Here is a 17,151-nt window from a genome sequence, read left to right on the forward strand (position 1 = left end):
GAGGATTGGGGTATAATAGAAGGACAGAGGGGGGATTGGGGTATAATAGAAGGACAGAGGGGGGATTGGGGTATAATAGAAGGACGGAGGGGGGATTGGGGTATAATAGAAGGACAGAGGGGGGATTGGGGTATAATAGAAGGACAGAGGGGGGATTGGGGTATAATAGAAGGACAGAGGGGGGATTGGGGTATAATAGAAGGACGGAAGGGGGATTGGGGTATAATAGAAGGACGGAGGGGGGATTGGGGTATAATAGAAGGACGGAGGGGGGATTGGGGTATAATAGAAGGACAGAGGGGAGGATTGGGATATAATAGAAGGACAGAGGGGGGATTGGGGTATAATAGAAGGACAGAGGGGGGATTGGGGTATAATAGAAGGACAGAGGAGGGATTGGGGTATAATAGAAGGACAGAGGGGGGATTGGGGTATAATAGAAGGACAGAGGGGGGATTGGGATATAATAGAAGGACAGAGGGGGGATTGGGGTATAATAGAAGGACAGAGGGGGGATTGGGGTATAATAGAAGGACAGAGGGGAGGATTGGGGTATAATAGAAGGACAGAGGGAGGATTGGGGTATAATAGAAGGACAGAGGGGGGATTGGGGTATAATAGAAGGACAGAGGGGAGTATTGGGGTATAATAGAAGGACAGAGGGGAGGATTGGGGTATAATAGAAGGACAGAGGGGAGGATTGGGGTATAATAGAAGGACAGAGGGAGGATTGGGGTATAATAGAAGGACAGAGGGGGGATTGGGGTATAATAGAAGGACAGAGGGGGGATTGGGGTATAATAGAAGGACAGAGGGAGGGATTGGGGTATAATAGAAGGACAGAGGGGGGATTGGGGTATAATAGAAGGACAGAGGGGAGGATTGGGATATAATAGAAGGACGGAGGGAGGATTGGGGTATAATAGAAGGACGGAGGGAGGTTTGGGGTATAATAGAAGGACAGAGGGAGGATTGGGGTATAATAGAAGGACAGAGGAGGGATTGGGGTATAATAGAAGGACAGAGGGGGGGGATTGGGGTATAATAGAAGGACAGAGGGGGGGATTGGGATATAATAGAAGGACAGAGGGAGGATTGGGGTATAATAGAAGGACAGAGGGAGGTTTGGGGTATAATAGAAGGACAGAGGGGAGGATTGGGGTATAATAGAAGGACAGAGGGGGGGATTGGGGTATAATAGAAGGACAGAGGGAGGATTGGGGTATAATAGAAGGACAGAGGGAGGATTGGGGTATAATAGAAGGACAGAGGGAGGATTGGGGTATAATAGAAGGACAGAGGGGAGGATTGGGGTATAATAGAAGGACAGAGGGGGGATTGGGGTATAATAGAAGGACAGAGGGGAGGATTGGGGTATAATAGAAGGACAGAGGGGAGGATTGGGGTATAATAGAAGGACAGAGGGGAGGATTGGGGTATAATAGAAGGACAGAGGGGGGATTGGGGTATAATAGAAGGACAGAGGGGAGGATTGGGGTATAATAGAAGGACAGAGGGGAGGATTGGGGTATAATAGAAGGACAGAGGGGAGGATTGGGGTATAATAGAAGGACAGAGGGGGGATTGGGGTATAATAGAAGGACAGAGGGGAGGATTGGGGTATAATAGAAGGACAGAGGGAGGATTGGGGTATAATAGAAGGACAGAGGGGGGGATTGGGGTATAATAGAAGGACAGAGGGGGGATTGGGGTATAATAGAAGGACAGAGGGGAGGATTGGGGTATAATAGAAGGACAGAGGGAGGATTGGGGTATAATAGAAGGACAGAGGGGGGATTGGGGTATAATAGAAGGACAGAGGGGAGGATTGGGGTATAATAGAAGGACAGAGGGAGGATTGGGGTATAATAGAAGGACAGAGGGGGGGATTGGGGTATAATAGAAGGACAGAGGGAGGATTGGGGTATAATAGAAGGACAGAGGGGGGATTGGGATATAATAGAAGGACAGAGGGGGGATTGGGGTATAATAGAAGGACAGAGGGAGGATTGGGGTATAATAGAAGGACAGAGGGAGGATTGGGGTATAATAGAAGGACAGAGGGAGGATTGGGGTATAATAGAAGGACAGAGGGGGGATTGGGGTATAATAGAAGGACAGAGGGAGGATTGGGGTATAATAGAAGGACAGAGGGAGGATTGGGGTATAATAGAAGGACAGAGGGGAGGATTGGGGTATAATAGAAGGACAGAGGGGGGATTGGGGTATAATAGAAGGACAGAGGGAGGATTGGGGTATAATAGAAGGACAGAGGGAGGATTGGGGTATAATAGAAGGACAGAGGGAGGATTGGGGTATAATAGAAGGACAGAGGGGAGGATTGGGGTATAATAGAAGGACAGAGGGGGGATTGGGGTATAATAGAAGGACAGAGGGGAGGATTGGGGTATAATAGAAGGACAGAGGGGGGATTGGGGTATAATAGAAGGACAGAGGGGAGGATTGGGGTATAATAGAAGGACAGAGGGAGGATTGGGGTATAATAGAAGGACAGAGGGGGGGATTGGGGTATAATAGAAGGACAGAGGGGGGATTGGGGTATAATAGAAGGACAGAGGGAGGATTGGGGTATAATAGAAGGACAGAGGGGAGGATTGGGGTATAATAGAAGGACAGAGGGGAGGATTGGGGTATAATAGAAGGACAGAGGGAGGATTGGGGTATAATAGAAGGACAGAGGGGAGGATTGGGGTATAATAGAAGGACAGAGGGAGGATTGGGGTATAATAGAAGGACAGAGGGGGGATTGGGGTATAATAGAAGGACAGAGGGGGGATTGGGGTATAATAGAAGGACAGAGGGAGGATTGGGGTATAATAGAAGGACAGAGAGAGGATTGGGGTATAATAGAAGGACAGAGAGGAGGATTGGGGTATAATAGAAGGACAGAGGGGGGATTGGGGTATAATAGAAGGACAGAGAGGAGGATTGGGGTATAATAGAAGGACAGAGGGGGGATTGGGGTATAATAGAAGGACAGAGGGGGTATTGGGGTATAATAGAAGGACAGAGAGGAGGATTGGGGTATAATAGAAGGACAGAGGGGGGATTGGGGTATAATAGAAGGACAGAGGGGGGATTGGGGTATAATAGAAGGACAGAGGGGGGATTGGGGTATAATAGAAGGACAGAGGGAGGATTGGGGTATAATAGAGGGACTGAGGTTAGGGGGTTGGGGTATAATAGAGGGACTGAGGTTAGGGGGGTTGGGGTATAATAGAGGGACTGAGGTTGGGGTATAATAGAGGGACAGAGGTTGGAGGTTGGGGTATAATAGAGGGACAGAGGTTGGGGTATATCAGAGGGACTGAGGTTAGGGGGGTTGGGGTATATCAGAGGGACTGAGGTTAGGGGGGTTGGGGTATATCAGAGGGACTGAGGTTAGGGAGGTTGGGGTATATCAGAGGGACTGAGGTTAGGGGGGTTGGGGTATATCAGAGGGACTGAGGTTGGGGGGGTTGGGGTATAATAGAGGGACTGAGGTTGGGGGGGTTGGGGTATATCAGAGGGACTGAGGTTAGGGGGGTTGGGGTATATCAGAGGGACTGAGGTTAGGGGGGTTGGGGTATAATAGAGGGACTGAGGTTGGGGGGGTTGGGGTATAATAGAGGGACAGAGGTTGGGGGGGTTGGGGTATATCATAGGGACTGAGGTTAGGGGGGTTGGGGTATATCAGAGGGACTGAGGTTAGGGGGGTTGGGGTATATCAGAGGGACTGAGGTTGGGGGGGTTGGGGTATATCATAGGGACTGAGGTTGGGGGGGTTGGGGTATATCAGAGGGACTGAGGTTAGGGGGGGTTGGGGTATATCAGAGGGACTGAGGTTGGGGGGGTTGGGGTATATCAGAGGGACTGAGGTTGGGGGGGTTGGGGTATATCAGAGGGACTGAGGTTGGGGGGGTTGGGGTATATCAGAGGGACTGAGGTTGGGGGGGTATCTTGAACATAGTGGGCTCACCTGGGGTCGGAGGTGGTCAGGACCGTGCGGTTTCTCTCCCAGGTTATGGTGGCTTTAGGGACGGATGTGGTCAGGCAGTGGAATCGGGCGACTCCCCCCTCCGTTACGCCCATCGGTTGGGGGTTCAGATGGAAATGAGACAGAACTGAGGAACACAGAGAGAGAGTAATTACCACAAACATTACCGATTTGGCGATGTTGATCTGGCGGTTTGTGAGGGTCACAGCATTGGGCACCACTCCAGTACTGCAGCACAGATCACATGATGCATTCAAAGAATGTCCAGGTAAAGTGGGAGGAGCCTCAGTATACTAAGCATTTACATTGTATCCTTAAAAACCAAAAAACAAAACTGAATTCCCCCTCCCTCCTCATTGAATCCGACGCGCTTTGCCCAAAAAAAATAGCAAAACCTTTTTTCTCAGAAATTTCTGGAAAGCTCTCGTCCCCCCGACCACTTACATGCCAGCTGGACTTTGGCCTTGCGGCTCAGCAGCCTCCCGTATCGGTTCTGGGCTGAGCAGCTGTACTCTCCAGCCTCCGACGCGTTTCGCTGCCTCTTCTGGAAGTGTCCGATCCAGAGCGACCCGTTGCGGAGCTGCTGGATGTGGGCGGCGCCGGGGAGGGGCTTGCCGTCCTTGTACCAGGTGATGTTGATGGGCGGCTCCCCTTTCGCCAGGCAGTGGAGGGTCAGCGGCTGATTCCGTACCACCACAGCGTCGGCCGGCTCCGTGAGGAAGGAGAGGTCACCGCTGAGAGCGGGAACTGCAGAGGACAAAAAAAAAGGGGGGGGGGGGGAGAGGAAGTCACTGTAATGTGAAACTGTAAGCAGGGCTGATCCGTTCTCTGAAAATGCCAACTTGCCTGGCTGTCATGTCCATCCTTTGGCTTCACCACGTTCTGAGTCCCGGACATGAAACGCGTAGCCGCCGGTAAAGTCAACACTCCAGATATCATACCGACTGGGAGATGGGAAGCGGTGAAGCCAGTGGATGAGTATGACGGTCTGCATGGTTTTAATGATTGTGGAGTGAAGAAGACAGCCCTGCAGAGCATTGCACTGGTCTGCAGACTGTCCCTACTACAGATGGAGGAGGGGGGAGGGGGCCTCCATTCATGCTGTCAGGCAGGATGAAGGATGAATGCATATCCCCCCCACCAATTCCTTTATTTAACCCCAAAGACTCCCATCCCCCCACTCCTTGCAGTCACCTAATTATTATTCTCTGCCGACGTTAACCATTTCGCCGCCAGAGCCCATGAAAGAAGGGTCCTCCAAAACGTAAAATGAGGTCCAAGTTCTCCTCCCACCACCTCGTCGTAATTAGTAGAGGAATGGAGGTGGTGGGGGGAGAACTTGGTCCTGAAAACGTAAAATGAGGACCAGGTTCTTCCCCCCACCACCTCATCATTATTAGTGGAGGAATCGAGATGGTGGGGGGAGAACTTGGTCCTCCAAAACGTAAAATGAGGACCAAGTTCTCCTCCCACCACCTCGTCATAATTAGTAGAGGAATGGAGGTGGTGGGGGGAGAACTTGGTCCTGAAAACGTAAAATGAGGACCAGGTTCTTCCCCCCACCACCTCATCATTATTAGTGGAGGAATCGAGATGGTGGGGGGAGAACTTGGTCCTCTAAAATGTAAAATGAGGACCAAGTTCTCCCCCCACCACCTTGTCGTAATTAGTGGAGGAATGGAGGTGATGGGGGAAGAACTTGGTCCTGAAAAGGTAAAACGAGGACCAAGTTCTCCCCCCACCACCTCGTCATAATTAGTGGAGGAACGGAGGTGATGGGAAGAGAACTTGATCCTCCAAAGCATAAAACGAGGACCAAGTTCTCCCCCCACCTTGTCATAATTAGTGGAGGAATGGAGGTGGTGGGGGGAGAACTTGGGCTTCCAAAATGTAAAATGAGGACCAAGTTCTCCCCCCACCACCTCGTCATAATTAGTGGAGGAACGGAAGTGATGGGAAGAGAAGTTGGTCCTCCAAAGCGTAAAACGAGGACCAAGTTCTCCCCCCACCTTGTCATAATTAGTGGAGGAATGGAGGTGGTGGGAAGAGAACTTGGTCCTCCAAAGCGTAAAATGAGGACCAAGTTCTCCCCCCACCACCTCGTCATAATTAGTGGAGGAATCGAGGTGGTGGGGGAAGAACTTGGTCCTCCAAAATGTAAAATGAGGACCAAGTTCTCCCCCCACCACCTCGTCATAATTAGTGGAGGAATCGAGGTGGTGGGGGAAGAACTTGATCCTCCAAAATGTAAAATGAGGACCAAGTTCTCCCCCCACCACCTCGTCATAATTAGTGGAGGAACGGAGGTGATGGGAAGAGAACTTGGTCCTCCAAAGCGTAAAACGAGGACCAAGTTCTCCCCCCACCTTGTCATAATTAGTGGAGGAATGGAGGTGGTGGGGGGAGAACTTGGTCCTCATTTTACGTTTTGGAGGACCCTCCTTAGATCTTTGGGGATCCACCCACTATCTGTCTACTGGAAGTAATAATGACTTGTCTGGATCGCAGGATTCGCCCCCCCCCCCCCCACCCAAAAGGCTAACAACCCCACCGAGCAACACTGCGATCGATCTGCATCCGGGTGCGTCCACCTCCGACGACTGAGTACATGTTACAATCTGACTGTAAAATCTGCTTTTTGATCCTTCTCAAGAACTTCGGAATGCGAGGACCTACCTAATCTATCCAATCAGGCGGGAGCTTGCACTACATAAATCTGAAGGAGATTGTACAATCAGGTCCTGATGGGCAATGGTAAAATTTAAAGCTGGCCATACACGATCCAACCTGATTGTACAATCTCCTTCAGATTTACTGTAAAAACTGTATAATACGAGGACAAACCTGAACAATCCATTCAATTAGCATCCAATCAGGCGTGGGGGGGGGGGGGGGGGCATATATACTACAATCTGATTGTGCAATCCCTCCACAATCTCATTAGATCACATTCGTTACTGGTATATCTAAAGGAGATTGTACAGATTGGGAAACACACCTCAATAGGATCATACAACCAATCACTCAATATGATTAAAAGATTCCCCCGATTGATCAATTTATTGAGCTCTGGGTCAATTTTGACTCTACCAAGGCGATCGATCATGGCAGAAATTTGTCGATCGCTTTAGAAAGATCAAACAAGATATCTGCGCGGCTCATGAGAATCGTAATTCAGATCCCCCAAGTGGTTATTTAGACGTATGACTGATCGATTGTATCAATATTTTTAGAATGCAAAATAATACCGAATATGTTCATTAGCTGATATTTTCATTGATGATCGATTGTTTTTCCCCTCGCTCGTATCTACATTGATCAGATTTCGATATTTGTAAGGCCACCCTTATAAAGCTAAGTTTTGTGATCACCGATCGGATTCTGACATCGCCGATCAAAATTCTACAACATCATCGATCAAAATTCTACAACATCATCGATCAAAATTCTACGACATCATCGATCAAAATTCTATGACACTATCGATCAAAATTCTACAACATCGCCGATCAAAATTCTACAACATCGCCGATCAAAATTCTACAACATCACCGATCAAAATTCTACGACATCATCGATCAAAATTCTACAACATCATCGATCAAAATTCTACAACATCATCGATCAAAATTCTACAACATCGCCGATCAAAATTCTATGACACGATCGATCAAAATTCTACAACATCATCGATCAAAATTCTACGACATCATCGATCAAAATTCTACAACATCATCGATCAAAATTCTACAACATCATCGATCAAAATTCTACAACATCATCGATCAAAATTCTACGACATCATCGATCAAAATTCTAAGACATCATCGATCAAAATTCTAAGACATCATCGATCAAAATTCTACAACATCATCGATCAAAATTCTACGACATCATCGATCAAAATTCTACAACATCATCGATCAAAATTCTACAACATCATCGATCAAAATTCTACAACATCATCGATCAAAATTCTACAACATCATCGATCAAAATTCTACAACATCATCGATCAAAATTCTACAACATCACCGATCAAAATTCTACAACATCATCGATCAAAATTCTACAACATCATCAATCAAAATTCTATGACACTATCGATCAAAATTCTACAACATCATCGATCAAAATTCTACAACATCATCGATCAAAATTCTACAACATCATCGATCAAAATTCTACAACATCATCGATCAAAATTCTACAACATCATCGATCAAAATTCTACAACATCGCCGATCAAAATTCTATGACACGATCGATCAAAATTCTAAGACATCATCGATCAAAATTCTAAGACATCATCGATCAAAATTCTAAGACATCACCGATCAAAATTCTACAACATCATCGATCAAAATTCTAAGACATCATCGATCAAAATTCTAAGACATCATCGATCAAAATTCTAAGACATCATCGATCAAAATTCTAAGACATCATCGATCAAAATTCTACAACATCACCGATCAAAATTCTACAACATCATCGATCAAAATTCTACAACATCATCGATCAAAATTCTACAACATCGCCGATCAAAATTCTATGACACGATCGATCAAAATTCTACAACATCATCGATCAAAATTCTACGACATCATCGATCAAAATTCTACAACATCGCCGATCAAAATTCTACGACATCGCCGATCAAAATTCTACAACATCATCGATCAAAATTCTACGACATCATCGATCAAAATTCTACAACATCGCCGATCAAATTTCTACAACATCATCGATCAAAATTCTACGACATCATCGATCAAAATTCTACAACATCATCGATCAAAATTCTACAACATCGCCGATCAAAATTCTATGACACGATCGATCAAAATTCTACAACATCATCGATCAAAATTCTACAACATCATCGATCAAAATTCTACAACATCGCCGATCAAAATTCTATGACACGATCGATCAAAATTCTACAACATCATCGATCAAAATTCTACGACATCATCGATCAAAATTCTACAACATCATCGATCAAAATTCTACAACATCATCGATCAAAATTCTAAGACATCATCGATCAAAATTCTAAGACATCATCGATCAAAATTCTACAACATCACCGATCAAAATTCTACAACATCATCGATCAAAATTCTAAGACATCATCGATCAAAATTCTAAGACATCATCGATCAAAATTCTAAGACATCATCGATCAAAATTCTAAGACATCATCGATCAAAATTCTACAACATCACCGATCAAAATTCTACAACATCATCGATCAAAATTCTACAACATCATCGATCAAAATTCTACAACATCGCCGATCAAAATTCTATGACACGATCGATCAAAATTCTACAACATCATCGATCAAAATTCTACGACATCATCGATCAAAATTCTACAACATCGCCGATCAAAATTCTACGACATCGCCGATCAAAATTCTACAACATCATCGATCAAAATTCTACGACATCATCGATCAAAATTCTACAACATCGCCGATCAAATTTCTACAACATCATCGATCAAAATTCTACGACATCATCGATCAAAATTCTACAACATCATCGATCAAAATTCTACAACATCGCCGATCAAAATTCTATGACACGATCGATCAAAATTCTACAACATCATCGATCAAAATTCTACAACATCATCGATCAAAATTCTACAACATCGCCGATCAAAATTCTATGACACGATCGATCAAAATTCTACAACATCATCGATCAAAATTCTACGACATCATCGATCAAAATTCTACAACATCATCGATCAAAATTCTACAACATCATCGATCAAAATTCTACAACATCATCGATCAAAATTCTACGACAAATGGAAAGGGTAGTTGGTGATTGGAATAAACTTCCAGCAGAGGTAGTACGACAGTCAACAATAAATGTCTTCAATCATCCCTGGGGACAAACATCGATCTTCACTTGTACCGAAGAGCTTACAATCTACACGGCGTTTATACCGAACACATGAATGGGACTCACCACCGCGGAGGAGAAGAGCCAATCCCAGGAGACGATTCCACATGGTGATCGGAGGACGGGGGGCTCCTCAGGATAACGGAAATCGATCGGAGATCTCGGTTGCTGTGATGGAGAAGAGCCTCTGGTGACCCCAAATAATCCTCAACACTGAGAATCCTGAGAAAAGATCTGACAGAGGGGACAACCCCCCCCCCCCCCACCACCACCACCACCCGGGGAGAGGGGGAGGGGGACTGCGGAGGTCACAACAGCCCCCCACCCCCACCCCCCCTCCATTGTCTTCCTGGTCCCAGAGGGGGGAGGAGGGGGGGAGTCAGAGGTCACAGAGACAACTGGGGACACAATGATCACCCCCCCTCCCCCCACCCCGGAGAGAGACGGGCATCATACATCGATCCCAACCCAACACCAACCACCAAAAATACAGAACCCGGGTCTGTACACCCGCTGTGCCCATTATGAGGGGTTCCCACCATCCCTGTGCTGAGTTCCCGGGTCTGTACACCCGCTGTGCCCATTATGAGGGGTTCCCACCATCCCTGTGCTGAGTTCCCGGGTCTGTACACCCGCTGTGCCCATTATGAGGGGTTCTCACCATCCCTGTGCTGAGTTCCCGGGTCTGTACACCCGCTGTGCCCATTATGAGGGGTTCCCACCATCCCTGTGCTGAGTTCCCGGGTCTGTACACCCGCTGTGCCCATTATGAGGGGTTCTCACCATCCCTGTGCTGAGTTCCCGGGTCTGTACACCCGCTGTGCCCATTATGAGGGGTTCTCACCATCCCTGTGCTGAGTTCCCGGGTCTGTACACCCGCTGTGCCCATTATGAGGGGTTCCCACCATCCCTGTGCTGAGTTCTCAGGTCTGTACACCCGCTGTGCCCATTATGAGGGGTTCCCACCATCCCTGTGCTGAGTTCTCAGGTCTGTACACCCGCTGTGCCCATTATGAGGGGTTCTCACCATCCCTGTGCTGAGTTCCTGGGTCTGTACACCCGCTGTGCCCATTATGAGGGGTTCTCACCATCCCTGTGCTGAGTTCCTGGGTCTGTACACCCGCTGTGCCCATTATGAGGGGTTCTCACCATCCCTGTACTGAGTTCCCGGGTCTGTACACCCGCTGTGCCCATTATGAGGGGTTCCCACCATCCCTGTGCTGAGTTCCCGGGTCTGTACACCCGCTGTGCCCATTATGAGGGGTTCTCACCATCCCTGTGCCGAGTTCCCGGGTCTGTACACCCGCTGTGCCCATTATGAGGGGTTCCCCCCATCCCTGTGCCGAGTTCCCGGGTCTGTACACCCGCTGTGCCCATTATGAGGGGTTCCCACCATCCCTGTGCTGAGTTCCCGGGTCTGTACACCCGCTGTGCCCATTATGAGGGGTTCTCACCATCCCTGTGCTGAGTTCTCAGGTCTGTACACCCGCTGTGCCCATTATGAGGGGTTCTCACCATCCCTGTGCTGAGTTCCCAGGTCTGTACACCTCCCGCTGTGCCCATCATGAGGGGTTCTCACCATCCCTGTGCTGAGTTCCCGGGTCTGTACACCCGCTGTGCCCATTATGAGGGGTTCTCACCATCCCTGTGCTGAGTTCCCGGGTCTGTACACCCGCTGTGCCCATTATGAGGGGTTCTCACCATCCCTGTGCTGAGTTCCCAGGTCTGTACACCCGCTGTGCCCATTATGAGGGGTTCCCACCATCCCTGTGCTGAGTTCCCGGGTCTGTACACCCGCTGTGCCCATTATGAGGAGTTCCCACCATCCCTGTGCTGAGTTCCCGGGTCTGTATACCCGCTGTGCCCATTATGAGGGGTTCCCACCATCCCTGTGCTGAGTTCCTGGGTCTGTACACCCGCTGTGCCCATTATGAGGGGTTCCCACCATCCCTGTGCTGAGTTCTCAGGTCTGTATACCCGCTGTGCCCATTATGAGGGGTTCTCACCATCCCTGTGCTGAGTTCCCGGGTCTGTACACCCGCTGTGCCCATTATGAGGGGTTCCCACCATCCCTGTGCTGAGTTCCCGGGTCTGTACACCCGCTGTGCCCATTATGAGGGGTTCTCACCATCCCTGTGCCGAGTTCCCGGGTCTGTACACCCGCTGTGCCCATTAACACACGCGAGACAGATCCCATTATGAGGGGTTCTCACCATCCCTGTGCTGAGTTCTCAGGTCTGTACACCCGCTGTGCCCATTATGAGGGGTTCTCACCATCCCTGTGCTGAGTTCCCGGGTCTGTACACCCGCTGTGCCCATTATGAGGGGGTTCTCACCATCCCTGTGCTGAGTTCTCGGGTCTGTACACCCGCTGTGCCCATTATGAGGGGTTCCCACCATCCCTGTGCTGAGTTCCCGGGTCTGTACACCCGCTGTGCCCATTATGAGGGGTTCTCACCATCCCTGTGCTGAGTTCCCGGGTCTGTACACCCGCTGTGCCCATTATGAGGGGTTCTCACCATCCCTGTGCTGAGTTCTCAGGTCTGTACACCCGCTGTGCCCATTATGAGGGGTTCTCACCATCCCTGTGCTGAGTTCCCAGGTCTGTACACCTCCCGCTGTGCCCATCATGAGGGGTTCCCACCATCCCTGTGCTGAGTTCCCGGGTCTGTACACCCGCTGTGCCCATTATGAGGGGTTCTCACCATCCCTGTGCTGAGTTCCCAGGTCTGTACACCCGCTGTGCCCATTATGAGGGGTTCCCACCATCCCTGTGCTGAGTTCCCGGGTCTGTACACCCGCTGTGCCCATTATGAGGGGTTCCCACCATCCCTGTGCTGAGTTCCCGGGTCTGTACACCCGCTGTGCCCATTATGAGGAGTTCCCACCATCCCTGTGCTGAGTTCCCGGGTCTGTATACCCGCTGTGCCCATTATGAGGGGTTCCCACCATCCCTGTGCTGAGTTCCCGGGTCTGTACACCCGCTGTGCCCATTATGAGGGGTTCTCACCATCCCTGTGCTGAGTTCCTGGGTCTGTACACCCGCTGTGCCCATTATGAGGGGTTCCCACCATCCCTGTGCTGAGTTCTCGGGTCTGTACACCCGCTGTGCCCATTATGAGGGGTTCCCATCATCCCTGTGCTGAGTTCCCGGGTCTGTATACCCGCTGTGCCCATTATGAGGGGTTCTCACCATCCCTGTGCTGAGTTCCCGGGTCTGTACACCCGCTATGTCCATTATGAGGGGTTCCCACCATCCCTGTGCTGAGTTCCCGGGTCTGTACACCCGCTATGTCCATTATGAGGGGTTCCCACCATCCCTGTGCTGAGTTCTCAGGTCTGTATACCCGCTGTGCCCATTATGAGGGGTTCTCACCATCCCTGTGCTGAGTTCCCGGGTCTGTACACCCGCTGTGCCCATTATGAGGGGTTCTCACCATCCCTGTGCTGAGTTCTCAGGTCTGTACACCCGCTGTGCCCATTATGAGGGGTTCTCACCATCCCTGTGCTGAGTTCCTGGGTCTGTACACCCGCTGTGCCCATTATGAGGGGTTCCCACCATCCCTGTGCTGAGTTCCTGGGTCTGTACACCCGCTGTGCCCATTATGAGGGGTTCCCACCATCCCTGTGCTGAGTTCCCGGGTCTGTACGCCCGCTGTGCCCATTATGAGGGGTTCCCAATTCATAAGGTTCCCTCGCTCTGGGTGGTCAAAGTTTCACAGATGATTCCAGAACAATTTGTATCAGTGTGATGGACGGCTTCATCTAACCCACTTCCTGTACCCAGGTCATCCCGGACGAGCCCCCAGATTGTGACAGGACAGTGAAGGGAGAAGCAGCGCAGCGATGAGCTCGCTTCTCAGTCACTCTGCTCTCTTCTCCTATCAGCACACGAGCCGATTCCCTTCTTGTGCTGCTTCTCCCTCCCCCAGTCTGAGCTCTGCTGTACAGGAACTGCAGGAGGCCGATATCAGGTCACATTCAGGGACTTGTCTTAAGTGATCTATTGATGATCGGATCGTCGTATTCATTTGTGACGTCTGTATCTGCCCCGGAGTTCGGCTTTAGGAAAAAAGAAGAATACGAGTCGGAGATCCAGCGGGAAGTATTTGTTATAAGATACAAAATGTATCAATTTACCAAAAACACAACGAGGTGAGCACGACGTCATCTGGGGCTCAGTCACATCAGCCATGATCACACGCCAGCCTGCCTGCATTTTTGTTCCATCTCAGTGCTGCTGATCTCCTGCAAACTCTTTGCAGCCACTTCCTATCTAAATGGCCTCCAGCGATGTCTGCATGGTGACGGTGACAACGGTGGACCGCGCCTGCGGAAGGTGCGCTGAAATCGCCACTTATAGTCTGTGCGAGGGGGTGACAACGCATGAGGACAACCGGGAGACAGGAAGTGAGCGTTGTCACCCTCTAACAGGAAATGACTGAACAAGGACTGTCATGTATAATTATTTTATTAGTATTTGTTTTAGATTTATTATTATACTAAATTTTTAATATTTTATTAGTATTTATTTTAGATTTACTGTTATAGGAAAAATATTTAAAATTAGTATATTTCTTACTATTTTTATAATTAGTATATTTCTTACTATTTTTATATTTATTTTATTTTTATTGTTATACTAATTTTAAATATTTTTCCTATATTTCTTACTATAACAACAATAAACATAAAATAATGTACTATAGTAAGAAATATAAGAAAAATATTTAAAATTAGTATAACAATAAAAATAAAATAAATATAAAAATAGTAATAAATATACTAATTATAAAAATAGTAAGAAATATACTAATTTTAAATATTTTTCCTATATTTCTTACTATTTTTATATTTATTTTATTTTTATTGTTATACTAATTTTAAATATTTTTCCTATATTTCTTACTATAACAACAATAAACATAAAATAATAAACTATAGTAAGAAATATAGGAAAAATATTTAAAATTAGTATAACAATAAAAATAAAATAAATATAAAAATAGTAAGAAATATACTAATTTTAAATATTTTTCCTATATTTCTTACTATTTTTATATTTATTTTATTTTTTATTGTTATACTAATTTTAAATATTTTTCCTATATTTCTTACTATAGTTTATTATTTTATATTTATTGTTATACTAATTTTAAATATTTTTCCTATAACAACAATAAATATAAAATAATAAACTATAGTAAGAAATATCGGAAAAATATTTAAAATTAGTATAACAATAAAAATAAAATAAATATAAAAATAGTAAGAAATATTGGAAAAATATATTTAAAATTAGTATATTACTTACTATTTTTATATTTATTTTATATCTATTGTTGTTATACTAATTTTAAATGTGTTTCCTATATTTTTCTTACTATAGTTCAAAATTTTATTTTTATATTTATTGTTGTTGTACTAAATTTTTAAATGACAACAATAAATATAAAAATAGAATAAAGTAATGTACTATAGTAAGAAATATAGGAAACATATTTAAAATTAGTATAACAATAATAGATCTAAAATAAATGTAAAAATAGTAAGTAATAAAGGAAAAATATTTAAAATGAGTATATGTCTTACTATTTTTAGATTTATTGTTGTTATACTAATTTTAGATATTTTCCTATATTTCTTACTATAGTTCATTATTGTCCCCCCTTTGAGAGTTATTCCCATGATGCACCTGAAAATCTTGCCCCCTGCTGGCCATTTCCTCTACCAGCAGACGGTTTAGGGCATCCGATACATAAAAGGAGCCGACTCTCACCTGATTGGACAGTTTAAACAGCAGAGATCCTTCCCAGGTGCCGTGGAAACTATTTTCAGATACAGTGAGGGAAAAAAAAGTATTTAATCCCCTGTTGATTTTGTACGTTTGCCCCACTGACAAAGAAACGATCGGTCTATCATTTTATTGGTCGGTTTATTAGAACAGTGAGATAATAACAACAAAAATATCCAGAAAAACACATTTCAAAAAAGTTATAAATTGATTTGCATTTTAATGAGTGAAATAAGTATTTGATCCCCTATCAATCAGCAAGATTTCTGGCTCCCAGGTGTCTTCTATACAGGTAATGAGCTGAGATTAGGAGCACTCTCTCTTAAAGGGAGTGCTCCTAATCTCAGCTTGTTACCTGTAAAATAGACACCTGTCCACAGAAGCCAAGACCAAAGAGCTGTCCAAGGATGTCGGGGAGAAGATTGTAGACCTACCCAAGGCTGGAATGGGCTACAAAACCATCGCCAAGCAGCTTGATGAGAGGTGACAACAGTTGGTGCGATTATTCACAAATGGAAGAAACACAAAATAACGATCGATCTCCCTCGGTCTGGGGCTCTATACAAGATCTCACCTCATGGTGGTTCAATGATCATGAGAACGGTGAGGAATCAGCCCAGAACTACACGGGAGAATCTTCTCAATGATCTCAGCTGGGACCATAGTCACCAAGAAAACAATCGGTAACACACTACACCGTGAAGGACTCAAATCCTGCAGCCCCCGCAAGGTCCCCCTGCTCAGGAAATCACATGTACAGGTCCGTCTGAAGATTACTAATGAACATCTGAATGATTCAGAGAACTGGTCAGATGAGACCAAAATCCAGCTCTTTGGCATCAACTCAACTCGTCGTGTTTGGAGGAGGAGGAATGCTGCCTATGACCCCAAGAACACCATCTCCCACCATCATAAATAGAGGTGGAGACATAATGCTTTGGGGGGGGGGGGTTTCTTCTAAGGGGACAGGACAACTTCACAGCATCAAAAGGACGATGGACGGGGCCATGTACAGTACCATCAAATCTTGGGTGAGAACCTCCTTCCCTCAGCCAGGGCATTGAAAATGGGTCATGGATGGGTCGACGATGGACAGGGCCATGTACCATCAAATCTTGGGTGAGAACCTCCTTCCCTCAGCCAGGGCATTGAAAATGGGTCATGGATGGGTCTTCCAGCATGACAATGACCCAAAACACGCGGCCAAGGCAACAAAGGAGTGGCTCAAGAAAAAGTCCATTAAGGCCCTGGAGTGGCCTAGCCAGTCCCCAGATCTTAATCCCATAGAAAATATGTGGAGGGAGCTGAAGGTTCGAGTTACCAAACGTCAGCCTGGAAACCTTAATGAGGATCTGCAAAGAGGACAAAATGCCTCCTGAGATGTTTGCAAACCTGGTGGACAACTACAAGAAACGTCTGACCTCTGTGATCACCAA

General features: G+C 46.3%; 1 protein-coding gene and 1 pseudogene across 1 annotated transcript in view; both read right to left on the reverse strand.

The window, feature by feature from the left end:
- Positions 1 to 13,713, reverse strand: part of LOC141117541 (immunoglobulin superfamily DCC subclass member 3-like) — a 36,393-nt pseudogene extending 22,680 nt beyond the window's left edge.
- Positions 1 to 17,151, reverse strand: part of ILF2 (interleukin enhancer binding factor 2) — a 341,977-nt gene that overhangs the window by 41,805 nt on the left and 283,021 nt on the right.

This window comes from Aquarana catesbeiana, linkage group LG13, assembly GCF_042186555.1.
Source record: "Aquarana catesbeiana isolate 2022-GZ linkage group LG13, ASM4218655v1, whole genome shotgun sequence".
Taxonomy (NCBI): Eukaryota; Metazoa; Chordata; class Amphibia; order Anura; family Ranidae; genus Aquarana; species Aquarana catesbeiana.